The following is a 26324-nucleotide window of genomic DNA, read 5'->3' on the forward strand; positions in this document are numbered from 1 at the left end:
ATGTACAAACACCGCAGCCAATCACCAGTTAGAATACACACACTATAAAGGCAGAGGGCACCACGGTTCCCGCTCATTCTGGGTGCTGCCTCTGAGTGTAACAAGAACTCATCCAGCCCAGCACGGACTCACACCACGTGCTGAGAGAATAAACTGGTTTAAGTTAGCATCATTTAGACCCACAATCGTCGTGTGTTAATTAGTTAGAAATAGTTAATAAAATTGAGTTGAACCTTCATCAGTGTTGGAAGTGTCTGTTCATCTCTCAAGTCTGGACGAGCCAACTCACTTCGTTCTTTCGGCGGCTCACCCGACGCTGGGAAATGCAATTGGCCAGCCCAGGAAAGGGATCATCTCTGGCAGCCTGCTGGCATCCAGGCCCACTGAAATATCAAAGCAGACTCCACGCCCTTTTTACAAAGTCGGCCAAATTGCCACACATCGCAAAACAAATAGAAACCGCAAAGGAATGTCACTGAAATAGTCCATCAATCGCTCAGGTAACATTGTGTTTTGTTTGTGCCAATTGTCTGACAAAGCCATGCAGTTAAGCTCCAAGTTACTACAACAGAACTTGCCCAGATAAATCTAGCCAGTGGGAGACTGGAATTTTCCAGTTGGCTAACCCTGTTGATTGGCCGACAGATGACCTGCGTCAGATTGCCCTGCCCCTAGAGTCTGCATTCGTCCAGCTTCAACTGAACATGACTGTGCTCCTGTCTGATCTCCTACCTTCCGGAAACTTCTACTCGAGAAAGAACAAAGAGCGGCATTGTTAAGTTTTCGAACGTGGCAGGGTGGGTGGGTAGCTCGTTCCTCTTTTTTAGCACAGGTTTCCTCCCACAAGTCCTGAAAGACGTGCTGTTAATAGATAGGTAGAATTTATCTCATCTGCAGAAGGAGGCCATTCAGCCCATCGAGTCTGCACCGGCTCTTGGAAAGAGCACCCTACCTAAGCCCATACCTCCACCCTATCCCCATAACCCAGTAACCCCACCTAACACTGAGGGCAATTTGGACCCTAAGGGCAATTTATCATGGCCAATCCACCTAACCCGCACATCTTTGGACTGTGGGAGGAAACCGGAGCACCCGGAGGAAACCAACGCACACACGGGTAGAACGTGCAGACTCCGCACAGACAGTGAACCAAGCCGGGATATGAACCTGGGGCCCTGGAGCTGTGAAGCATTTGTGCTAACCACTGTGCTACCGTGTAATTTGGACATTCTGAATTCTCCCTCTGTGTACCCGAACAGGCGCCAGATTGTGGCAACTAGGGGATTTTCACGGTAACTTCATTGCAGTGTTAATGTAAGCCTACTTGTGACAATAAATACTGTGTGCAGTTCTGGTCACCACATTACAGGAAGGAGGTTATTGCTCTGGAGAGAGGGCAGAGGAGGTTTACAAGAATATTGCCAGGGCTGGAATAGTGTAGCTACGTGGAGAGATTGGAGAGGCTGGGGTGTAATTGAGGTGTAGAAAAGTATGAGGGGAAGAGATAGAATGGACAGGATAAAATTGTTTACCTTGCTGGAGAATTCGAGAACCGGGGACATAGGGCCATAGGGTGGGTTTCTCCGTCCCGCCCCACCAGATTTCCAATGACAGAGAATTCAGTCCCTGGATTCAAGATAAATGGCAGAAGGTGTCGAGGGGACATTTATACGCAGAGGGTATTGGGAGTCTGGAATTCGCTGCCCGAGTTGGTGGTGGAGACAGAGACCCTAAACTCTTTTAGAAAGTACCTGGATCTGCACCTCAAGTGCTGTAAGCTAAAGGGCTATGAAAATGAAATGAAATGAAATGAAAATCGCTTATTGTCACGAGTAGGCTTCAATGAAGGTACTGTGAAAAGCCCCTAGTCGCCACATTTGGGGCAGCACGGTAGCACAGTGGATAGCACAAATGCTTCACAGCTCCAGGGTCCCAGGTTCGATTCCGGCTTGGGTCACTGTCTGTGCGGAGTCTGCACGTCCTCCCCGTGTGTGCGTGGGTTTCCTCCGGGTGCTCCGGTTTCCTCTCACAGTCCAAAGATGTGCAGGTTAGGTGGATTGGCCATGATAAATTGCCCTTAGTGTCCAAAATTGCCCTTAGTATTGGGTGGGGTTACTGGGTTATGGGGATAGGGTGGAGGTGTTGAGGTTGGGTAGGGTGCTCTTTCCAGGAGCCGGTGCAGACTCGATGGGCCGAATGGCCTCCTTCTGCACTGTAAATTCTATGATTCTATGATTCCGGCGCCTGTTCGGGGAGGCTGGTACGGCTATGGACCGGGTGCAGGAAGGTAGGATTAGAAAGAGCACCTGGGTGTCCTTAGGCTGGCACGTTCAAGATGGGCCGAATGGCCTCCTTCTGAGCTGCATGGTTCTATTCTGTTCTAAGAGCTGGGGAGTTCTCTCCGATGTTCCAGCCAATATTTGTCCCTCAAACCAAAGCCTTTCAAAATGGGGTTTCTGGGGATTTGTTCAGGATTGTTTACGGGGTTTGCTGTGTGCGATTTTGGCTGCCAACAGTGACGGCGTTCCAAACACTGCCTGCAAAGCGCTTTGGGATATCCTAAGGTCAGGAAAGGTGCTATATTAATGCAAGACTTTCTTTCCGTCTCTTCCCATTTGAATGGTTCCATTGGGGCAGTCTCGGCAAGATGGGGTCACATGAGAAATGCCCCCCCCCCCGGAAATCACCCTGCAATGTGTAAGTTAGCGGAGACCCCGTTCTGCTCCCTTTCCTGACCGTCAGACACACACAACTGGCCATTCCCCAAATCTATGGGGAGGAGCCTTCAGGGGTCCACGGGTGAGATATTTGGTTCTTTGGGGGTTTAATGGGGTGCACGAGTGCCTTGACAGTACTTCCAAAATGGCGTCTGCAGCATTCTGGGAGCCTAATCCAACTGGATGACGTATTGGTGTGGTCATTAGCGTCGTACAAAGTGTTAACAGATGGGATAGGTGGCTATGCCGGTATCTACTTGTCTACTGTGTGACTTATTTTGATGTAGTACAAACAAACAAGCAGCAAGCAGATACCAGAGTCTATCTACAGTCTGTCTACGAACCAAGTCCCACGCCGAGAGTTCGAGGGTGAAGGGCCCACTCTGAGAACATGGAGTCAGCCGTGGAGACAATGATGTTAAACACACATTGATGCTAGCGAAGGGGGAGCACAGAGTGAAGAAATCTTTGAACGCAGCTGGAGAAATGTTAACGGAAGATCGAGGTAGGTCGGAGCAGAGTGACGGTGCCCGGACCTGGTAGGCAGTACCTGCCCACCCCTCCTGTTGGACTGCCTCGAGGGTCCGGTGGGGCGGCAGTGGGAGTTATGGAAACACCAATCGCTCCAGGACCAGGCGGTGTCAGGTCATGGTGAGAAGGAGGCAAAGATCCAGCTCAGTTCATTTCTTTATTCACTTGGCCCAGTACCGGCCCACATTCTTCTAACATAGTGGATATCCCCCGTGGATTTTGATTCCATTTACGGTTCCATCGATTCCGGGTTCGATTCCCGGCTTGGGTCACTGTCTGTGCGGAGTCTGCACGTTCTCCCCGTGTGTGCGTGGGTTTCCTCCGGGTGCTCCGGTTTCCTCCCACAAGCCCCGAAAGACGTGCTTGTTAGGTAATTTGGACATTCTGAAATGAAAATGAAATGAAAATCGCTTATTGTCACGAGTAGGCTTACATTCCGGTGCCTCTATTTGTGTATCCGAACGGGAATGTGGCGACTCAGGGCTTTTCACAGTCACTCCATTGCAGCGTTAATGTAAGCCTACTTGTGACAATAAAGCTTATTATTATTATTGCTCTTCACTCTTCACTTCCCGTACCGGCCTCCCCGGACAGGCGCCGGAATGTGGCGACTAGGGGCTTTTCACAGTAACTTCATTGAAGCCTACTCGTGACAATAAGCGATTTTCATTTCATTTTCATTTAATTCTTCCCCAGATTCGCTCCTCTGCACCTTCTCTCACCATAATCCATGGCCCCTTTAAGGGGTGACGACTCGTGGCAAAAGGTGCAGGTTGGCTTTCAGTGCCGCCAGTGGTTTGGCATCATGCTGAAGTGTGCAGCTGAATATTATGGGTTAGCGCTGGTTTAACGCAGCATTTCCAGGCTGGCTGCATTTGCTCGAATGAGCGCAGGTTTAATCATGGATCCTTAAAACTTGATTTTGCAGGCGATTCAACACAGTGCTCATTTCTTGCACCAACCTTTAAGGCGAGAACCTTAGAACCGTAGAATCCCTCCAGTGCCGAAGGAGGCCATTCGGCCCATCGAGTCTGCGCTGACCCTCAGAAAGAGCACCCCCCCCCCCCCCCGACCCGCATCCCTGTAACCTGAGCTAACTTGCACATCGTTTCACACTAAGGGGCAGATTAGCGCGGCCAATCCACCTAACCTGCACGTCTTTGGACTGTGGGAGGAAACCAGAGCACCCGGAGGAAACCCACGCAGACATGGGCAGAAGGTGCAAGCCCTTCTCTAAGTTATCAAGACACAACATTCTTCCTGATTTATTCACAAGCTATATAGTGCTATATAGTGACGAAAGCACACTTATCAGCGACTCTTATCGTTTGAACGACAGCAAATATTTATATTGCACCTTCAATGTAATGAAACAGCCCAAGGTGTTTCCCAGGATCATCGTAAAACCAAGTATGACAATGAGTCACAAATGCAGGGACTGGGCTCGATTCCCCGGCCTCCCAGCGTGTGTTTCTCGACAGCGCGAGGCGGTGCTGCATTCGTTGGCGACAGGATTCTTTGCTCCTCCTGTTGTCAGTGGGAGTTCCCATTGAAGCCACCCCCTCCGCCGCCGGGAAAGCCCGGGGTGAGGGGGTTGGGGGCACTGCCGGCGGTATCCGAGAACCCCCCCGCCAGCAAACGGACGAAGAATTCTGGCCATTAGGTCAGGTGACCAAAGGTTTTGGCCAAAGAGATTTTAAGGAGCACCTTCCCAGAATCACAGAAGTGTTCGGGGCAGAAGGAGGCCTTTCGGCCCATCGTGTCGGATATCTCAGAGGGTTGTGGGGCGGGAGGAGATTCCAGGGACCTGGGAGGGGGGGGGGGGGGGGGGGCAAGGAGGAGGAGCGATTTGAAAACAAGGATGAGAATTTTGAAATCCAGATGTTGCTTTAGTGGACCCCATTGTAGGTCAGCGAGCACAGGGGGTTATAGGGGAGAGGGGCTTTCTGCAAGTTGAAACATGGACTGCGGAGTTTTAGATGACCTCAATGTTGTGAGGTTGCTGAATGTAGCCAGGAGTCTGTTTGGTTGGTCGATTGGCCAAAAAGGCAACAAAGCCGGGAACTAATGTTTAGGCAGCGGCTGTGCGGTAAGAGGGGCAAAGTCGGCCGATAGTGCGGAGGTGAAATGAGCGTGAATATCAGGTCGCGAGCTCATCTTGGGCTCCAGCAGGTCCTTACCGGCGGGACCTGGTTCCATGGGGAACGAGGGTTCTACGATGGTCAGTTTAATTTTGGCATGGAGGCAACTGAGGCTAGAGGGTTTTCCGTCTGGATGATGTGTTTTTAAAATTTAGAGTTCCCAATTATTTATTTTTTTCCAATTAAGGGGCAATTTAGCGTGGCCAATCCGCCTAACCTGCACATCTTTGGGTCGTGGGGGTGAGAGACATGCAGACATGGGGGGGGGGGGAATGTGCAAACTCCACACGGGCAGTGACCCAGGGCCCATTTTCGAACCCGGGGTCCTCAGCCGCTGCAGTCCCAGTGCTAACCATTGCGCCACATGCTGCCCCTGGCTGACATTTTAATATTGACTCTAGTGGGCAGTTGCTCTATCATGAGGCGAATGACCAGTCAGGTAGATTGTAAATAGTCTGGGGGCTGACACACGGCCCTGTTGGGCCTCGGTCCATATTTTGAAGGCCCACGGTGACAGCTCCGACACAATCATAGCACTGTGACACATTTGCAGAATTGTGGTGGAAGTCTTTTGAGCATTCAAATCTTTGGAACACAACCCACCTGGCGATCTTCTGAGTCAAATATCCTGGCCAGGTCGATGAACGCAATGAAGAGTTCCTGGTGCTGTTCTCGACATTTTTGTTGGATTGGTCCGGTAACAGAACCCTCCTCTGGAAGGTGTAGAACCACACTGCGTCTCTGGAAGAATCTGCTCAGCCACAGGGAGTAAACGATTCAGGGGAATACATGTCAGGATTTTTCCCAGCTATGGACAAGAGGGCAGCACGGTAGCATTGTGGGTAGCACAATCGCTTCACAGCTCCAGGGTCCCAGGTTCGATTCCCGGCTTGGGTCACTGCCTGCGCGGAGTCTGCACGTCCTCCCCCGTGTGTGCGTGGGTTTCCTCCGGGTGCTCCGGTTTCCACCCACAGTCCAAAGATGTGCAGGTTAGGGTGGATTGGCCGTGATAAATTGCCCTTAGTGTCCAAAATTTGCCCTTAGTGTTGGGTGGGGTTACTGGGTTATGGGGATAGGGTGGAGGTGTTGACCTTGGGTAGGATGCTCTTTCCAAGAGCCGGTGCAGACTCGATGGGCTGAATGGCCTCCTTCTGCACTGTAAATTCTATGTAAATCTATGTAAGAGGGAAATACCTCGATACTTTTCACATGATTTATCCTCCTTTAAGAACGCAACAGTCTTGCATTCCTGAAGTCGGAGATGGCGGAGTGCATGGTGTTGTGATGTGAGCGTAAGCTCACCAGCTTTGAAGTCCTCAGCCGGAATAGCATCTGGGCCACAGGCTTTCATCTATTTGATTGCTCTCCCATTGATGGTGGTTCACCCATGGATTCTACCACAGGGCCCTGGGGCAATGGCCTGGAGCGTATCAGCTGCCACTGTGGATTCACGGTAAGTATGTATTTTCTCAGCACTGACGGATGGCATTGTCATCCTTAAGAAGAGAAACACCCATTCTGTGAGTGAAGGGGAACTTTTTGTCCATTTGATCTCAGTCTATAACTGGCCATGAACATTCATGTTGTGGTGGTCAGTGTGGTGATGTGCATCAGTGTAAATACACAAGGGGTTAATGTAAATACACTACGACTAAGTAAACACTAGAGGCAGCACCAGAGACGTCATGACATGCAGACATACAGCTAATGAACACATAGAATAGGACACGACCAATGGGCAGTCAAGACACCCAGAGGTGCCACTACCACAAGGGGTCATTACACAACCCATATATAAGGACAGGGCACACATGCTCTGTCTCTTTCCATCGGCGACACTTAGAGAGTGGGACAGGGGCAGATCAGAAGCATCATACCTACCGCATGGCTTAGAGCAGACTGGTTAGATAGACTGAGTAACTATCGCAAGATTAGCAGGAGAGTCGAACTCATAGAGAACTGCGCTAATGGTTCAATAAATCACATTGAACTTACTTTGATGTTAGGGCATTGCAAAAAACAGGCTGATCTTCAGAGAAATGTGGTTACAAAACCAGTGATTGCACGCCTTCATGTAAATTCAAACAAGCTTACATTCCATCTGCTATGTGTCATGATATGCAGACATGCAGATAATGATATATAGACAAGCACAGACAGGCAGCTAATGAACACAGAGAACAGGACATGACCAATGAGCAGACAGCACACTCAGGGGTGGTATTTCACTACAAAAGGCACGAGGCACTTACACTCCACCTCTTTCCACTGATGAACATCTACAGAGTGAGTCAGGGTGTATGTACAGTATCACACCTCCAGCACGTGGCTAAGAGCTAGTCTGATTCAGTCAGACAGAGTAACCACACTTAGGTTAGCAGAGAGTCGAACTCATAGAGAACTGTGCTAACTGTGCTACTGGTTCAATAAATCAGATTGAATTAACTTCAAGGTCTGGAGTATCTTTTGGTTAAAGCTGCATTCAGTTGCAGCCTGTGTTATCCCAGAGTACACAACACAACAGTCAGCAGACAATTGGATCATTTGTACTTTCTCTTCCCACAGGGTATCTGGCGCTGGAGGGTGTGCAGAGGAGATTCACTAGGTTAATCCCAGAGCTGAAGGGGTTGGATTATGAGGACAGGTTGAGTAGACTGGGACTGTACTCATTGGAATTTAGAAGGATGAGGGGGGATCTTATAGAAACATTTAAAATTATGAAGGGAATAGATAGGATAGATGCGGGCAGGTTGTTTCCACTGGCGGGTGACAGCAGAACTAGGGGACATAGCCTCAAAATAAGGAGAAGTAGATTTAGGACTGAGTTTAGGAGGAACTTCTTCACCCAAAGGGTTGTGAATCTATGGAATTCCTTGCCCAGTGAAGCAGTTGAGGCTCCTTCATTACATGTTTTTAAGGTAAAGATAGATAGTTTTTTGAAGAATAAAGGGATTAAGGGTTATGGTGTTCGGGCCGGAAAGTGGAGCTGAGTCCACAAAAGATCAGCCATGATCTCATTGAATGGCGGAGCAGGCTCGAGGGGCCAGATGGCCTACTCCTGCTCCTAGTTCTTATGTTCTTATGTTATGTTCTTATGTTCCCATCACGTGTCCTTTATCTTCAGGATTTGTCTTTGGGCAACAGCCTTGAGTTGTTGGAATGCTGCCTCCTTGACTTGCCACCGTGGCTTGTTCTGCCAGGCAGCGGAGGCTGTTTCTGTTCCGGGAGGCAAAATATTTCAGCATTGTTTTCATTCCACCAGACCTGTTGATGGCGATGTTCAAACCCGATGGTCTGGCCACAGGAGCCTGGAGATTGCCCATAAGTAGTCCAAGATTCCAAATTGCAAAATTGAAAGTTTTCTTCCTTCAAAAGTTGGTAATCCCGGCCAGGAGAAAGTGGGACAGCTTGTATTGAGTGAACCTTTTCGAGCCTAACCCCACCCCAACCTCCCCATTTGGGGTGGGCTGAGAGTTTCCTGAATTGCTCAGTCACAGATGCTGCTTCCCAACGACACCTTTGTCCCAATACAGGTGTCCCATTGACGCCCGCGTATCTGTTGCCTGTGTGCAGATTCTTGATGAGGAACTCCCTGCCTCACAGCCCAATTCTCCATCGCAAATGGACCCTGTGTAAAGGCCTGCGCATGGCTTTGTTTGATTATGGGGATCTTGGGAAGCGGTCATTGGCCACATTTCTTGGGTTGGCGTCAAATTTTGGTGATGCGTTGGACAATGGTTACCAGGGCTACCTTGCCAATTGCAGTCTGCTTCCGCCTTCAAAGCTGGTGAGATGCACGGTCTTCCTTCACCTGTTCCGTAGTTGAGGGCTTTTTACGATTGCACTTTGTCGGGCACCTACCCTGACCTTGTCTCCATTGGGTAACCCGACCAGGAGCCAGGAGCTCCTGGTGGTCTCGCTCGTGGGCTGCCGGGTGCGCCCCAGCCGCTCCACCGCGTCGGGACAGTGACCTACAGAGGAATGTAAATATACGCCGTACGGTCATCGTAATCTGGCGAAGATCAGCAAAGTGACAGAAACGCGAATGAAGTCAGAGGGAAAAAGATTGTGGTGCTCTCCTTACCTTGCTCAAGGAAGCGTTGGAGATTTGCTGTCGTTGGGAGATTATCCTATCTGCTATGACCTCTCGGCTGGAACACTCCGGCATGCTGAAAAAGCCAAATGGCACGTTCAAGCTGCCCAAGCATCCCACTAAATTACAGTTGGTTCACGGTTAGTTAACCACCTTGGAGCCCGACTGGAACCAGCGCTGATCCGCTTCTTTATCTGTGCGAAAACATCTCCTGTCCCGACGTCAGCAGAGAGCCCTCAATACAGATAGTCTGAAAAGTACGTCTGATGGGGCGGAGTTTCTACAAATAGGGCGTGCCTCTTCCAGAATACAGGGTAGGCCGTGACGGTTTGAAGATTATCTTGGCGCAGCAGCCATTTTGGAACACCTGCCGAGGCAACTTCAGATTGGCGGTTCGCAAGGAAGAGCTTTACCCTTTGACCCCGCCCCTCCACTCGGGGTGGTTCTGATTCCAATAAGAACATAAGAACTAGGAGCAGGAGTAGGCCATCGGGCCCCTCGAGCCTGCTCCGCCATTCAATGAGATCATGGCTGATCTTTTGTGGACTCAGCTCCACTTTCCGGCCCGAACACCATAACCCTTAATCCCTTTTTTCTTCAAAAAACTATCTATCTTTACCTTAAAAACATTTAATGAAGGAGCCTCTACTGCTTCACTGGGCAAGGAATTCCATAGATTCACAACCCTTTGGGTGAAGAAGTTGCTCCTAAACTCAGCCCTAAATCTACTTCCCCTTATTTTGAGGCTATGTCCCCTAGTTCTGCTTTCACCCGCCAGTGGAAACAACCTGCCCGCATCTATCCTATCTATTCCCTTCATAATTTTAAATGTTTCTATAAGATCCCCCCTCATCCTTCTAAATTCCAACGAGTACAGTCCCAGTCTACCCAACCTCCCCTCGTAACCCAACCCCTTCAGCTCTGGGATTAACCTAGTGAATCTCATCTGCACACCCTCCAGCGCCAGTACGTCCTTTCTCAGGTAAGGAGACCAAAACTGAACACAATACTCCAGGTATGGCCTCACTAACACCTTATACAATTGCAGCATAACCTCCCTAGTCTTAAACTCCATCCCTCTAGCAATGAAGGACAAAATTCCATTTGCCTTCTTAATCACCTGTTGCACCTGTAAACCAACAATAGGTCTTCCCCAAGTCTTTACTCGGAACACACGAATGTGGGAACGTAAAAAGGGATGCCATTCAGCCCCTCGAGTCCCACTCAATGGGATCACCCCGGATCTGAATCTTTGGTCCGCTGATCTGCCCTATTCCACAGGCCTTGAAGAGCCCAAATCTCAGTCTCAGTTATGTAACTTACAATTAATCTTCAGTCTCAACTGCTTATTAGAAATAGAGAAATACAGCACAGAACAGGCCCTTCGGCCCACGATGTTGTGCCGAACTTTTGTCCTAGGTTAATCATAGAATTTTGGACACTAAGGGCAATTTAGCGTGGCCAATCCACCCAACCCACACATCTTTGGACTGTGGGAGGAAACCGGAGCACCCGGAGGAAACCCACGCAGACATGGGGAGGATGTGCAGACTCCGCACAGACAGTGACCCAAGTCGAAATTGAACCTGGGACTCTGGAGCTGTGAAGCAATTCTGCTATCCACAATGCTACCGTGCTGCCCTTAAGAAGAAATTATCTACACTCCATTATTCTACCGTAATCCATGTACCTATCCAATAGCCGCTTGAAGGTCCCTAACGTTTCCGACTCAACTACTTCCACAGGCAGTGCATTCCATGCCCCCACTATTGGTGGTGGGGGAGGGGGGGGGGGGGGGGAAGCTCCTGATTTTCACTAACCTGTGGGCCTTCCTGATGCCACCCCTGATTGACTTTGTCCTAATTTTAAGGTTGTGGATCTTTTGCTTTGGGCTCTGCTTCTGGGAATTATTTTCTCTCTCTAACCCATTGAGTTCTTCAGTCACCTTGAGCACATCAACAGATCACCCCTTAATCTTCTGCACATCAAGGACATACAAGTGTACCCTGTACAATCTATCTGAATCATTTAGCACCAGGCTTAATGTGATGGTTAGTGCCAGAGAGTAGGAGGGTTATAGGGGAAGAGTGTGACAATATCAGCTGTAACTGTACTGATATGTATATATAAAGATATATAAAGGGTTAATGACTACATCATGGCATAAGACAACCACTAGATGGCAGCACTAGATTCATGTACAAATATGAGAACTCAAAGGAGCTTGGGGCTCTTCGAATCAGGAGTGACTAGATAGCAGAGTGTTAGAGAGATAGATAACAGCATAGTTGGCACGTTTAGTTAAATATAGTTAATACTTTATTCTGAATTACTTAATCACTATCAATAGTTCTGTCAGAGTGAACAAACTCAACATTAATCAATTCGTTAGTCATTAGACCTATTTTGCTTTAAGTTGAGGGGCAGCACGGTAGCACGGTGGTTAGCACAATTGCTTCACAGCTCCAGGGTCTCAGGTTCGATTCCCGGCTGGGTCACTGTCTGTGCGGAGTCTGCACGTCCTCCCCGTGTGTGCGTGGGTTTCCTCCGGGTGCTCCGGGGCGAAATTCTCCGACCCCACGCAGGGTCGGAGAATAGGCGGGAAGCGGCGTTATTTCCGCTCCCGCAGGTTTTTGAATTCTCCCGCCGGTCATAAACCGGCGTTGTGCAAATCCCGCCGGCAGCCTGTGAAAACAGCTGGCGCCGGCGGGATTTCATTTTTTAAAAACTTACCTCAAATCTCCGGCCCGGATGGGCCGAAGTCCCGCCGCTGGGAGGCCTTCTCCCGCCGCCGAGGTTTACACCACCTCTGGAACGGCGGGCTCAGCGGCGCGAGCGGGCCCCCGGGGTCCTGGGGGGGCGGGGGGCGATCGGACCCGGGGGGGTGCCCCCACGGAGGCCTGGCCCGCGATCGGGGCCCCCCGCTCACTCCGCGGGGCAGTGCCGTGGGGGCACTCTTTCTCCTTCCGCGCCGCCACGGCCTCCGCCATGGCGGACGCGGAGGAGAACCCCGCATCGCGCATGCGCCGGCAGTGACGTCAGCGGCCAGCTGCCGCTGACGTCACTGCCGGCGCATGCGCCGACCGCCGAAAGCCTTTCGGCCAGCCCCGCTTCCGACTGCGCCGGGTGTTTGCGCCAGTCTTCTGGTGCAAACTGCTCCGGCGCGGGGCTGGCCCCCAAAGGTGGGGAGAATTCCCCACCTTTGGGGAGGCGCGACCCCTAAGTGGTTGGCGCCACTCCCCTACGCCGGCACCCTCCGTCACGCCGGGTAGGGGAGAATCCCGCCCCCGGTTTCCTCCCTCAGTCCAAAGATGTGCAGGTTAGGTGGACTGGCCATGATAAATTGCCCCTTAGTGTCCAAAATTGCCCTTAGTATTGGGTGGGGTTACTGGGCTGTGGGGATAGGGTGGAGTTGTGGGCTTGGGTAGGGTGCTCTTTCCAAAAGCCGGTGCAGACTTGATGGGCCGAATGGCCTCCTTCTGCACTGTAAATTCTATGATTCTATGATTGGCAGTTTCTTTAGAGTCACACCATCAGACCATTCTGGAAGTAGAAAGCAAAGAGTAACGACCTATTACCAACGAGTAATATAACAGCAACCATATCCAGTACCTCAGGACTCAACAAGACTTGAAACAGACAAACATTCGCAAGGTCCACGTAGGACCATCTACTAGGCCTCTAAGAGCATCCTGCAAACGATGGCCTAGAATCCTGGGCACTCAAAAGATAAACCTTACTTGGACCAACATCGCCCCTGAACGTTTTCTTAGAGAAGAGATTGACGCACTAATTGTTAGGATGATAACAAGAGAGATTTGTGGTTACTGGAAGTACAGTTCCTCTTATCATTATTTGTTCAGCAACATTGTATTGACACAGTCCCTCGTTTTCTGATAGCCCTTACACTCCCTGTTCTACGTGACTCTCTGCAGGTTTACACAGCAGGAATACCGTTGATAGAGCATAAATGTTTTCTTTCACTGGTCCAATCAAATCTGCTCTCTGCCCTCTCGCTGGATCCTCACTGTGGGGTTGTCTGAGAACCAGCTGAAACATTCGATTGTGGGAGATATCGGCCCACAGCTTCCTGGTTCCCCCGCCTCGCATTTCGGAGATACCCCAATGATGCGTTGGGGAATCCCTCCTGGGAGTTCCTACATAGGGGCGATTGCCCAGGAGTGCTAACGTCCTCTGGATAATTGCTGGGCATCATCCAACAGATTTAACTCGCTAATTTTGGATGGTGCTGCTGCTTTTACCCTGATAGTTACTCTGAAAGAGTTGGAAGGGGGAGAAAAGCACTTTGAACTCCAGAGGAACTATTTGAACATCCAGACCCAGCCTCGCACGGGACGTCCCACCCACACATGACCCCCCCCCCCACCCCCTAGTGGAATCCCCACATTGCCCCCCCACCCCCGACATGACCCCTCACCTCCAGTCAGACCTCACCCTTTCCACCCCATCCCCCATTAGGGTCTGGTTTAGCACACTGGGCTAAATCGCTGGCTTTTAAAGCAGACCAAACAGGCCAGCAGCACGGTTCGATTCCCGTACCAGCCTCCCCGAACATAGAACATAGAACATTACAGCGCAGTACAGGCCCTTCGGCCCTCGATGTTGCACCGACCTGTGAAACCCCTCTAAAGCCCATCTACACTATTCCCTTATCGTCCATATAGGAAGGACGTGGAAGCTTTGGAACGGGTGCAGAGGAGATTTACCAGAATGTTGCCTGGTATGGAGGGAAAATCTTATGAGGAAAGGCTGATGGACTTGAGGTTGTTTTCGTTAGAGAGAAGAAGGTTAAGAGGTGACTTAATAGAGGCATACAAAATGATCAGAGGGTTAGATAGGGTGGACAGCGAGAGCCTTCTCCCGCGGATGGGGTGGCTAGCACGAGGGGGACATAGCCTTAAATTGAGGGGTAATAGATATAGGACAGAGGTCAGAGGTGGGTTTTTTACGCAAAGAGTGGTGAGGCCGTGGAATGCCCTACCTGCAACAGTAGTGAACTCGCCAACATTGAGGGCATTTAAAAGTTTATTGGATAAGCATATGGATGATAAGGGCATAGTGTAGGTTAGATGGCCTTTAGTTTTTTTTTCCATGTCGGTGCAACATCGAGGGCCGAAGGGCCTGTACTGCGCTGTATCGTTCTATGTTCTATGTTCTATATGCCTATCCAATGACCATTTGAATGCGTTTAGTGTTGGCGAGTCCACTACTGTTGCAGGCAGGGCATTCCACGCCCTTACTACTCTCTGAGTAAAGAACCTACCTCTGACATCTGCCCTATATCTATCTCCCCTCAATTTAAAGCAGGCGCTTTTTAGAACAGGCGCCGGAATGTGGCGACTAGGGGCTTTTCACAGTAACTTCATTGAAGCCTACTTGTGACAATAAGCGATTTTCATTTCATCTCCCTCCTGGTCTCCCCCCATTGTCTGAACACTATATTTGAAACTTACCTTCTGCTTTCAGACTGTCCCTTCACACATCTCTGTGGCAGCTATCATTCCTTTGTTCCTTGAGGGGGGGATGCAGCTGAGGAGGGGGGTGGGTGCTTCACTGCTCCCCACTCAGCCATCCTGAGTGAGAAAGGTTGGACGAGACAGAGGGCAGGATTCTCCATTGCGTAATCGGTGGTCGGGTGGAGAATCCACTCCGACGCCCAAATCGGGTCCAAGCGGCGGTTTGACGGCAGTTTGCGAGTCTCTGACCCCTCTGGAATCATGTCGTCGTATCGCGTGCCGCGCGCCGTTCCAACGGTGTTGGCGCATCATCGGAAGGCCCTGCTCCATCCCCGATAGGCCGAGTTTCCGACCGCGCGGGACGCGTGTGGTCTCAGCGGCCGGGACCCATGCCACTGACCGGGGGGTGGGCTCCATGTCCAGCGCCGCCACATGCGGCCGGGATCCATGCCGCTGACCGGGGGGGGTGGGCTCCATGTCCAGCGCTGCCACACGCGGCCGGGATCCATGCCGCTGACCGGGGGTGGGCTTCCCCGAGGGCTGGGAGGACTGGTGGAGGTGGCCAGCGGGAGGCATGTGGGGTCGCAGATGACGGGTCAGGTCCGCTCATGGCCGGCAACATGTTGCACGGCACGACCGCAGCAGGTCATCACTGGGCGCAGCCACGGACCCGGCCATTCTCCGGCCATTTTCGGCAAGACCTCTGCAGGTTTCACCCAGGGCCGCTCCTAGCCCCTCACTGGTCCCAGACCCGGTGAGGGGTCGGCGCCGATTTTGGCACTTAACCGCTGAATTCCGCCCGGAACTTTGGAATCATAGTGAGGTTAAGTTTATCCAGAGGGGCAATCCTCCGGAGATTACCACTCTGAGGAAGCTACGGGGTAGGATCTTTGAACGTACTGCTGGGTTGTGTAACTGGGGCCTAGTTATGGGTGTTTATGGCCTGACCCAGCCTGGCCCTCCCAAACCTCACAAACCCCGACTCATACGAACATACGAATCGAGAGTGAGAATCGGCCACTCGGCCCTTCAATAAGATCATGGCTGGTCTGACTGCTGAGTCTCACCAACCCCTGATAACCTTTCACCCCGGTGCTGGTCAATAATCTATCTCCCTCTTCGTTCTGTGAGGTAATTGGGCATGTTCAGCATTTAAAACAAAGATCCGATTTTAACCATGCTGGGAGCTCTGGCCGATTGCAGTTTCCAATCCGGATATCCTTTGCTGCCAGTGTCTCTGGTATCAAACTTAGAACATAGAACATACAGTGCAGAAAGAGGCCATTCGGCCCATCGAGTCTGCACCGACCCACTTAATCCCTCGCTCCCATCCTATCCCGTAACCCAATAACCCCTCCTAACCTTTTTGGACACAAAGGGCAATTGATCACGGCCAATCCACCTAACCTGCACATCTTTGGACTGTGGGAGGAAACCGGAGCACCCGGAGGAAACCCACGCAGACACGTGCAGATTCCGCACAGGCAGTGAACCCAGAGGGGAATTGAACCGGGGAACCTGGCGCTGTGAAGCCACAATGCTAACCACTGTGCTACCGTGCTGCCCGATTGCACTTTCCAATCTGGATATCCTTTGCTGCCAGTGTCTCTGGTATCAAACTTGTGAACTGGCCTGATCTGGAATACAATAGGATAAGTTTTTGTGAAGCTCTGGGCAGTGTTCAGGCAGGGGCTTTGCTGTCCCTCTTTTTGAGCAAATGAGCAAGTTAAAGAGAGAGAATATTTCCCTCCGGTACTCACAGCGTACCTCGGCTCCAACTATCCACAGTACAGCTCCAGACGTACAACCCTGAACAGTGCTCGCTGTGCTTTGATGTGGATCAAACAACCCGTTCCACTCTCTGTCGGACAGCCACTCCTTCTCGTTCAACTTCAGCACTGAGAGTTCATGCACTACGCGTTCGCCGCTGCATGTCTGAGCTGCCGTCCTCTCCCTGCTTCTGCTGCCAAGTTTGTTAATGAAACAGGCAAATGATCGATTTGCTTTGCATGGGAACCTGTCACCCAGGTGCGGGCCCGATTTGAGGAAGGAGGTCTGTTTGACAGAATACAAAGAGTTCGCACTCATGCGAGCCCGCTCGCAGAGTTTGGACATTCCAAGCAGCTTCATAGCCAATGGTGTACTTTTACTGTGCCGTAATTTGAGAAACATTGTAGCAGCCGATTAGCACAGAGTAAACTCACACAAACAGCGAGGCGATAATGTCCAGATTGGTGAGTCTGGCTGAAGGATGAATGTTGATTGAAACGTGTAATGGTGGGGCGGCACGACGGTTAGCACTGCTGCCTCACAGCGCCAGCGACCCGGGTTCACTTTCGACCTCGGGTGACTGTGCGGAGTCTGCACGTTCTCCCCGTGACTGCCTGGGTTTCCTCCGGGTGCTCCGGTTTCCTCCCACAGTCCAAAGACGTGCCAGGTTAGGTGGGCAGGCCGTGATCAATTGCCCTTTAGCGTCCAAAGGTGAGGCGGGGGTTGCAGGAATAGGGCGCGGGATTGGACCGAGGTAGGGTGATCTTCCAGAGGGTCGGTGGAGACTCGATGGGCCGAATGGCCTCCTTCTGCACTGCAGGGGTTCTATGATTCTGAGACCCCAAAGGTCTCAATTGATAAGGTGGACGCGGATATGGAGAATTAAAACGAGGAGTCGCCATTAAAAATGATCGTCCATTTAAGATGGAGATGGGGGGGGCGTGATCAAACTGCCACCCTGGGATTCGGGGCATCCGATCGGGTGGTAGACTGCCACTCTCAATGTCATGTGGGCACCCTGATAGTGCCATAGAACATAGAACAGTACAGCACAGAACAGGCCCTTCGGCCCTCGATGTTGTGCCGAGCAATGATCACCCTACTCAAACCCACGTATCCACCCTATACCCGTAACCCAACAACCCCCCCCCGCCAACCTTACTTTTTTAGGACACTACGGGCAATTTCGCATGGCCAATCCACCTAACCCGCACATCTTTGGACTGTGGGAGGAAACCGGAGCACCCGGAGGAAACCCACGCAGACACGGGGAGAACGTGCAGATTCCGCACAGACAGTGACCCAGCGGGGAATCGAACCTGGGACCCTGGAGCTGTGAAGCCACAATGCTAACCACTGTGCTACCGTGCTACCCGATTGCACTTTCCAATCTGGATATCCTTTGCTGCCAGTGTCTCTGGTATCAAACTTGTGAACTGGCCTGATCTGGAATACAATAGGATAAGTTTTTGTGAAGCTCTGGGCAGTGTTCAGGCAGGGGCTTTGCTGTCCCTCTTTTTGAGCAAATGAGCAAGTTAAAGAGAGAGAATATTTCCCTCCGGTACTCACAGCGTACCTCGGCTCCAACTATCCACTGTATAGCTCCAGACGTACAACCCTGAACAGTGCTCGCTGTGTTTTGATGTGGATCAAACAACCCGTTCCACTCTCTGTCGGACAGCCACTCCTTCTCGTTCAACTTCAGCACTGAGAGTTCATGCACTACGCGTTCGCCGCTGCATGTCTGAGCTGCCGTCCTCTCCCTGCTTCTGCTGCCAAGTTTGTTAATGAAACAGGCAAATGATCGATTTGCTTTGCATGGGAACCTGTCACCCAGGTGCGAGCCCGATTTGAGGAAGGAGGTCTGTTTGACAGAACACAAAGAGTTCGCACTCATGCGAGCCCGCTCGCGGAGTTTGGACATTCCAAACAGCTTCATAGCCAATGGTGTACTTTTACTGTGCCGTAATTTGAGAAACATTGTAGCAGCCGATTAGCACAGAGTAAACTCACACAAACAGCGTGGCGATAATGTCCAGATTGGTGAGTCTGGCTGAAGGATGAATGTTGATTGAAACGTGTAACGGTGGGGCGGCACGGCGGTTAGAACATAGAACAGTACAGCACAGAACAGGCCCTTCGGCCCTCGATGTTGTGCCGAGCCATGATCACCCTACTCAACCCACGTATCCACCCTATACCCGTAACCCAACAACCCCCCCCCTTAACCTTACTTTTATTAGGACACTACGGGCAATTTAGCATGGCCAATCCACCTAACCCGCACATCGTTTGGACTGTGGGAGGAAACCGGAGCACCCGGAGGAAACCCACACACACAGGGGGAGGACGTGCAGACTCCACACAGACAGTGACCCAGCCGGGAATCAAACCTGGGACCCTGGAGCTGTGAAGCATTTATGCTAACCACCATGCTACCCTGCTGCCTCACAGCGCCAGCGACCCGGGTTCACTTTCGACCTCGGGTGACTGTGCGGAGTCTGCACGTTCTCCCCGTGACTGCCTGGGTTTCCTCCGGGTGCTCCGGTTTCCTCCCACAGTCCAAAGACGTGCCAGGTTAGGTGGGCAGGCCGTGATCAATTGCCCTTTAGCGTCCAAAGGTGAGGCGGGGGTTACAGGAATAGGGCGTGGGATTGGACCGAGGTAGGGTGATCTTCCAGAGGGTCGGTGGAGACTCGATGGGCCGAATGGCCTCCTTCTGCACTGCAGGGGTTCTATGATTCTAAGACCCCAAAGGTCTCAATTGACAAGGTGGACGCGGATATGGAGAATTAAAACGAGGAGTCGCCATTAAAAATGATCGTCCATTTAAGATGCAGATGGGGGGCGGGGGGCGTGATCAAACTGCCACCCTGGGATTCGGGGCATCCGATCGGGTGGTAGTCTGCCACTCTCAATGTCATGTGGGCACCCTGATAGTGCCATCTGGGTGACATTTTGCCCATGTCAGGTATCGGGCCCGAAGTTGCCCCTGACCGATGTGAAATGTTCTTTTTCAGAGGGTCATGAGTCTCTGGAACTCGCTTCCTCAAAAAGCGGCTGAAGCAGAGGGTGGAATGTCCCCTCCCCCCCCCCCCCCCCCCGGTGGCGTATTGATGTCTGCTGTGTTTTGCTGTTGGAGAAACTGCCGCAAGAAGATGGGGGGGGGGGGGGGGGGGGGGGGGTGGTCACCTCTGGTGGGGATGGAAAATCCCCCCACCCCCCCACCAGAGCCTTTGAATATTTTTAAGGCGGAGCTAGATAGTATGATTGGCAAAAGGGTCAAAGGTCATTGGGGGGTGGGCGGAAAGGTGGGGTTGGGGTTACAATCAGGTCAACCAGCCTCGAGGGGCCGAGTGGCCCTCCTCCTGTTCCTAATTCCTAATCCGTAATAAACGTTGATTTAAAAATTCAGCACCTCCTCTTTGAAGAGTGCTGAGGGATCTTTTACGCCCCCCCCCCCCCCCAAATTCAGAGGGCAGGCAGGGATTTGGTTCAATGCCTCAATCACACAGTTTCAATCAGACAGTGTGGGAAAGGCCCTTCGGCCCATCAAACCTGCACCAACAAAAACCTACTGTAATCAACACTAATCCCACTTGGCCCGTAGCCTTGAATGTTCTGACGTTTCACGTGCTCATCCAGGTACTTTTCAAAGATTGTGAGGTTTTCTGCCTCAACCATCCTTCCCAGGCCGTGCATCCCAGATTCTCGCCACTCGACGGGTGAAAAATCTTTTCCTCAAATCCCCTCTAAACCTCCTACCCCCTGATGCGCAATCAATAACCACTGAAACGAGGATGTAGACCGAATTGAAGGCTTTAATCAACAAGATGTTTCCCCAGCAGCTCGAGTACAGAAAGAGGCTGGCTGCTGGGAAACACGGGTTCCTATACCCCGCCTCACTGGGCGGAGCTACCTTACATTCCGACGAATGAAATGCAAACACTCGGGCCAATGAGCAGCGAGCCTTTTCCACCAATGGTAGCTCACACTCCCAAGTACCGTAGTACCTCTAGTCATACTGCCACACCCCCCTCACCTTAAAATGATGCCCCCTCGTTATTGATCCTTCAACCAAGGGGAGCAGTTGCTTTCTATCCACCCCGTCCATGCCCCTCATAATCGTTAACACCTCAGTCAGGCCCGCTCTCAGCCTTCTCTGCTCTAAGGAAAACCACCCCAGCCCATCCAGCCTCTCTTCAAAGCTCAGGTGCTCCATCCCAGGCGCCACGCCGGTGAATCTCCCCTGCAAGGGAGGCAAATTATTATTTGAATGGGTGTAAATTGAGAGAGGCGGATGCTCAGCGAGACCTTGGTGTCCTCGTGCATCAGTCGCTGAAAGTAAGCGTGCGGGTACAGCAGGCAGTAAAGGAGGCAAATGGCATGTTGGCCTTCATAGCGAGAGGATTTGAGTATAGGAATAGAGATGTTTTACTGCAATTGTATAGGGCATTGGTGAGGCCACTCCTGGAGCATTGGGGGCAGTTTTGGTGTCCTTGTCTGAGGGATTCTTGGGATGGTGGGACTGTCAAATGAGGAGGGACTAAATCGGTTAGGATTATTTTCATTGGAGTTTAGTGAGTGATAGGGGATCTGATAGAAACGTATAATATTCTAACAGGATTAGACACGGCAGATTCAGAAAGAATGTTCTCGATGGTGGAGGAGTCCAGAACTAGGGGGTCACGGTTTGAGGATAAGGGGTAAACCTTTTAGGACTGAGGTGAGGAGAAGTTTCTTCACCCAGGGAGTGGTGAATCTGTGGAATTTGCTGCCACAGAAAGTAATAACAATAATCTTTTTATTGTCACAAGTAGGCTTACATTAACACTGCAGTGAAGTTACTGTGAAAAGCCTCTAGTCGCCACACTCCGGCACCTGTTCGGGTACACGGAGGGAGAATTCAGAATTCTCAGCTGGTACGGGAATTGAACCCGCGCTGCTGGCCTTGTTCTGCATCACAAACCAGCTGTCTAGCCCACTGAGCTAAACCAAAGTATTTGAGGCCAAAGCGTTGTGAAACTTCAAGAAGGAATCTTGGGGCTAAAGTGATCGAGGGATATGGGGGGGGAGGGCGGGATCAGGGTATTGAACTTGATGATCATAGTGAATGGTGGAGCAGTCTCAAGGGGCCGAATGGCCTCCTCCTGCTTCTATTTTCTATGTTTCCATGTCTAATGGCTGTAATTTTGTTCAGTAGTGTGCGCACTCGTTCAACTTAGAGGATGGGTAGGAGATGGGCCAAATGGCCTACTTGGGTGCTGGAACAGTTCTGCGATTCTGTGAGGTGAGAACTTTTATTTTAAAAGTTTTGCAACTCTGCTGTATTGTCCGGATCCTGTGCCGGCGCGTTGACATTGGAAGATCGAGTTCTGGCACCTTTCCCAGCACTCAAACAAGATAAACAGCCGCAGTTCCTCATAAATCCAGAGATATATTTCCTTTTAACTATGTGTGGGATGGGGCCAGCCTTGTAAAAGTGGAAGATAACTATGCTGATGATTTTCGCAATTCGCGTTGAAGTTCTCTGTATCTTACCGTCGACACGGCAACTCCAATCTGTAATCACTGACGATAGGTCCTGGATTCTTCGTTTGGGAGACTATGGGCGGAATTCTCCGCACTCCCGACGGTGCGGAGAATAGAGTGGCTCGTAAAATTTTACGGCCACGCTGTTCCGACGCCCTCCCGCTATTCTCCCCCCCCCCCACGCCGGACTCCCGATACGAATCGCTGCCGCCGTTTTTTTACGGCCGGCAGTGATTCTCAGCTGGCCGATGGGCCGAGTTCCCAGCCCTTTACGGCTGTTTTTACGAACGGCAAACACACCTGGTCTGGCCGTTCGTAAAAACGGCCGTAAACTTTGTCGATTTTTAAAACCATGGCACCGATTGGCACGGCAGTACCACGGCCGTGCCAAGGGTGCCATGGGCCCGCGATCGGTGGGCACCGATCGCGGGCAGCGGGTCCGATGCCCGCGCACTCTTTGTCCCTCCGCCGACCCGCTGTATCACTTCGCGGGGCGGCTGAGGGGCATCCCGGCCCGCGCATGCGCGGGTTTCGCGCAAATGCACGATGACGTCATCCGCGTATGCGCGGGTTGGAGTCTTCCAATCCGCGCATGCGCGGCTGACGTCATATGACGGGTCAGCCGGCGCTAACTCTGGCAAGCGGGTTTAACGAAATTCGTTAAGCCCGCGATGCCGGAGTTCACGGCGTCGGGATGCTAGCCCCGACCGGGGACCAGAATCGGTTCCCGGTCGGGAAGGGGGGGGGGGGCTGGCGTCAAACCCGCCCGGATTTGACGCCAGCCTTACGATTTCTCCCCATATGGGAGAATCGCGCACCCTGTCTCCACGCTGGCGGGAGGGCCAGCAACCAGGCAGTGTAGAGTTCCCAACTCGAGCTGCCGATACAGCCCGAAGCATTGCCGCGTCCATGGCCGCGCATGCGCAGGGCGGGGGCCTGCAGCTGGCGCACCGTGCTTCATGGCGGACACAGACCCCGGAACCCAGACCGTAAATATAGTCCCCCCCCTTCGGCCGGCTCACGCGCCCCGGACCGCTACCCCACGGTGCCCCCAGCCCTGCTCGCGGATCGACCCTCCCCCGACCGTGGCGACGCTGGACTGAGTCCGCAGCCGACACACCGAGTTCCCGACGGGCGAGACCACACGTGTCCCACGCTGTTGGGAGCTCAGCCGCTCGGGGACGGAACATCGCGGAGCGGGCCTCAGGAAAGGCCTGAAACCGTGGATACAGCGTGTGGCGTACAACTCGAGTACGCCGCTTTTCAGGGGGCGGGGCATCGCGAACGCGGCGCCGCCCCCGATTCCGTCATCATCAGGGATCCTCCGCTCCGTCAACGAACGCGATTTCGGCTTCGGGGATCGGAGAATCCAGCTGCAGAATTCCTCTTTCCCCATTATCCCATTTTCGGGAGGGTTTTTTGGGGTCGTGGTGTGCCTGCCGAGTGTGATTCAGCTCACGTCGTGTCCTTGTAGAGGGTTGAGCTGGAGGTGCTTCCCCGTGGACCTCTGGACCTCGATGTTACGACCAAATCCCGAGCCCATTGTGGGCAGGAGCGAGACCCTGGGGCAGCGCCAGTGGGGTGCACGGAGTGGGCAATTGGCACAATATCACTGGAGCCTGGTGCTCCTCCGGAACCCAATCAGATCCTTGCTGGGAGAGGGGAATTCTGGAATTACAATAATTACGGCAAGTTCAGGGACCAGTTAGGTTAACAAATGACCATAGAATCATAGAATCCCTACAGAGCAGAAGGAGGCCATTTGGCCCATTGAGTCAACATCGACCAAAACATAGAATAAACGCATTTCTCGCGTGTCTGGTTCTCCAAAGCAAGTGAGCAGAAGGGAAGACCTTCTCGCGATCAATTTGTTCATTTATTCTATTATTATGTGACAATTACATCCTTAATAAGTCACCTCCAGTTCATAAACATCTCCTAGTAACGCTAATGTTATTTCAGAACATTAACAGGACCTTAATCTGTCGTGACACATTTAGTGCCCTTGGTAATTAGTTCTAAGTCCCTTCACAGTGATGACATCCCAGTCATTCATTCTTTAATTGGAAATTAATGACGCTAAGTGAGTCCACTGTGAATCTGGTGGTTGTACTCTGAGTCATGAGGCCCAAAGCCCCAGCCCAAGACTGCATCAATGAGATTGGAAATCCAACGCGATGCCCAGTGAGACCTGCATTGTTTGGAGGGGCTGTCTTTGAGATGGTGGGCATGATTTGGGGATTTTGCAAAACGCAATGTCGGGAGTCCAACGGAAGGGGAAGGTCAGGATCCCGCAATGTCTGGGAAATGTTACCCGGAATGTTTTTCCCCCAATTTGGTCGAGTAGTGGTCAGGGACTGGGCTTGACATCCAACTCAGGCCGGCCGGTGGGCTTGCAGAGCTGGAGGGCCGATTGGAGGCCCCATCGCCCTAAAAGGAGCAGAAACCTACCTCGTAGATAAGCGAGAAAGAAAGAGGGAGTGAGAGGAGGCACCTCCATCTTGGAGGCACCCTCGCAGCTCTCTGAAACCTTTCAGATTAGAAAACTTGTCATGTGGCTATCAGACCACCACCTTTGGAAGGGCGGCCTGTGGATATAGGCAGATGGGGAAGGCCTCAAATGAAGGCCTCCAGGCAGCTAGCCTATTCCCTACGCCACAGGGAGCTGGGGAGGGGGTAATTGGAGGGGAGCGGGTTTGTTATGTTCTTGTACAGAGACAATTACTGAGTTAGTGTACTGAAAAACATCTAGTTCAAGGCTAATTAATTTTATTACAACATAATAAACTATGGGTCGTAAACTAATGGCATGAAACTGGAACTAATACTTACACAACTGACCACAATGGTCTCTCCTCAGGCGACAGTGTCATGTGCTACTTGCCTGACACCTACTGGTCGGAGGCTACACACATTTACTCACCCACTTCAGGGCAGGCTGGGAAAACCCTGTTGTCCATTGTGAATTGGACTTATTCAGCCATTTACTCCCTTTAATTGGCTACCCACTGCTCGTGAGTGGGAAGTCCTTCCATCCCTGATTCCACCACTGCCCAGGATATGGGACTGAGCCCCAGGAATGGGCGCATCTACGCTGGCGTGGATTACCATGCTCATCCACCTCTGTACCTGACCTATCACGGCCCGAATTCTCCGATTCGGCGCTGGGTCGGAGAATCGCTGTGGGGGGGGGGGGGGGGGGGGGGGGGGGGGGGTCAGCAGAATCCAACACCTGGGGCACCCCGTCACCTGGCCCTGCCAGTCCTGGAGGCCCGCCCTGGTATCAGCAAGGGTCTGCGGGTTTGCAGCCATGGAGTTCAGGGCGTTGGCCATCCCTGTCTGTGTCTGGGCGATGCTGGCCAGCACCTGGGCAATGGCGCTGTTCTCTCAGCCGTGGCCTGCTGAGACTGAGCGCTGCTACGATCTGCAGCTGGCTCTTGCTCATGGCTGCCCGTGAGAGGGCAGCCCTGTCCTGGGCTATGGACGCCGCCTGCATGGAACGCCCCAGGCCTTGCCCACTGCGACCCATGTCCAACACTGTCGCCCCCATTGCCGCCACCATGAACGCCACCCATGTGGTTTCGGCCTGGGTGGCACGCATGACTGGCACCACTCCCTGGTCCTGCACGCGGGCGGATTCCCCCGCCTGCGTCTGCTACAAGCCGGCCGTCACCCCCTCCTCTAGTACCTGGGTCCGTGACTATGGGTGGGTGTGGCAACTCCAGGAACCCGCGACCTGTCGGGCGGCAGCTGGTTGCCGGGGCTCGGCTGCCCGCTGACCATCCGGCCCATCGGCTGCTCCTACCCCCACCTCCTGTATCGGGACAGCTGTGTGCTGCGCCCCAGTGTGTGTCCCAGAAGCCTCAGCGCTAAAGTGACCAACTGAGTTGAGAGTCTCTGCGGTGGTGGAGGGTGTAGGAGACAGCAGTGGCGTAATGGCGTGCTCCTCATCCAACCCTAGGTCCGGAATTCACAGGGGCGGTGTGTCCTGTCCGTCTGTCCCTGTGTCTGGGTGTCCTGTCTGCCTGTCCCTGTGTGTGGGTGTCCTGTCCGTCTGTCCCTG

General features: G+C 52.3%; 1 protein-coding gene across 7 annotated transcripts in view; it reads right to left on the reverse strand.

The window, feature by feature from the left end:
* The window catches only part of slc28a1 (solute carrier family 28 member 1), a 74964-nt gene extending 58036 nt beyond the window's left edge, over window positions 1-16928 (reverse strand). For 2 of the 7 annotated variants that reach the window (XM_038784501.1, XM_038784502.1), the window contains exon 1: window positions 16727-16928. The gene's annotated coding sequence lies outside the window, so the exon portion shown is untranslated. Of the gene's footprint in view, window positions 1-5992; window positions 6112-9473; window positions 9559-16719 lie in introns of those variants that run through there. The other 5 variants (XM_038784503.1, XM_038784499.1, XM_038784496.1 and 2 more) reach the window with 4 other exon arrangements.
* Window positions 16929-26324: the final 9396 nt, after the last annotated feature.

This window comes from Scyliorhinus canicula, chromosome 24, assembly GCF_902713615.1.
Source record: "Scyliorhinus canicula chromosome 24, sScyCan1.1, whole genome shotgun sequence".
NCBI lineage: Eukaryota > Metazoa > Chordata > Chondrichthyes > Carcharhiniformes > Scyliorhinidae > Scyliorhinus > Scyliorhinus canicula.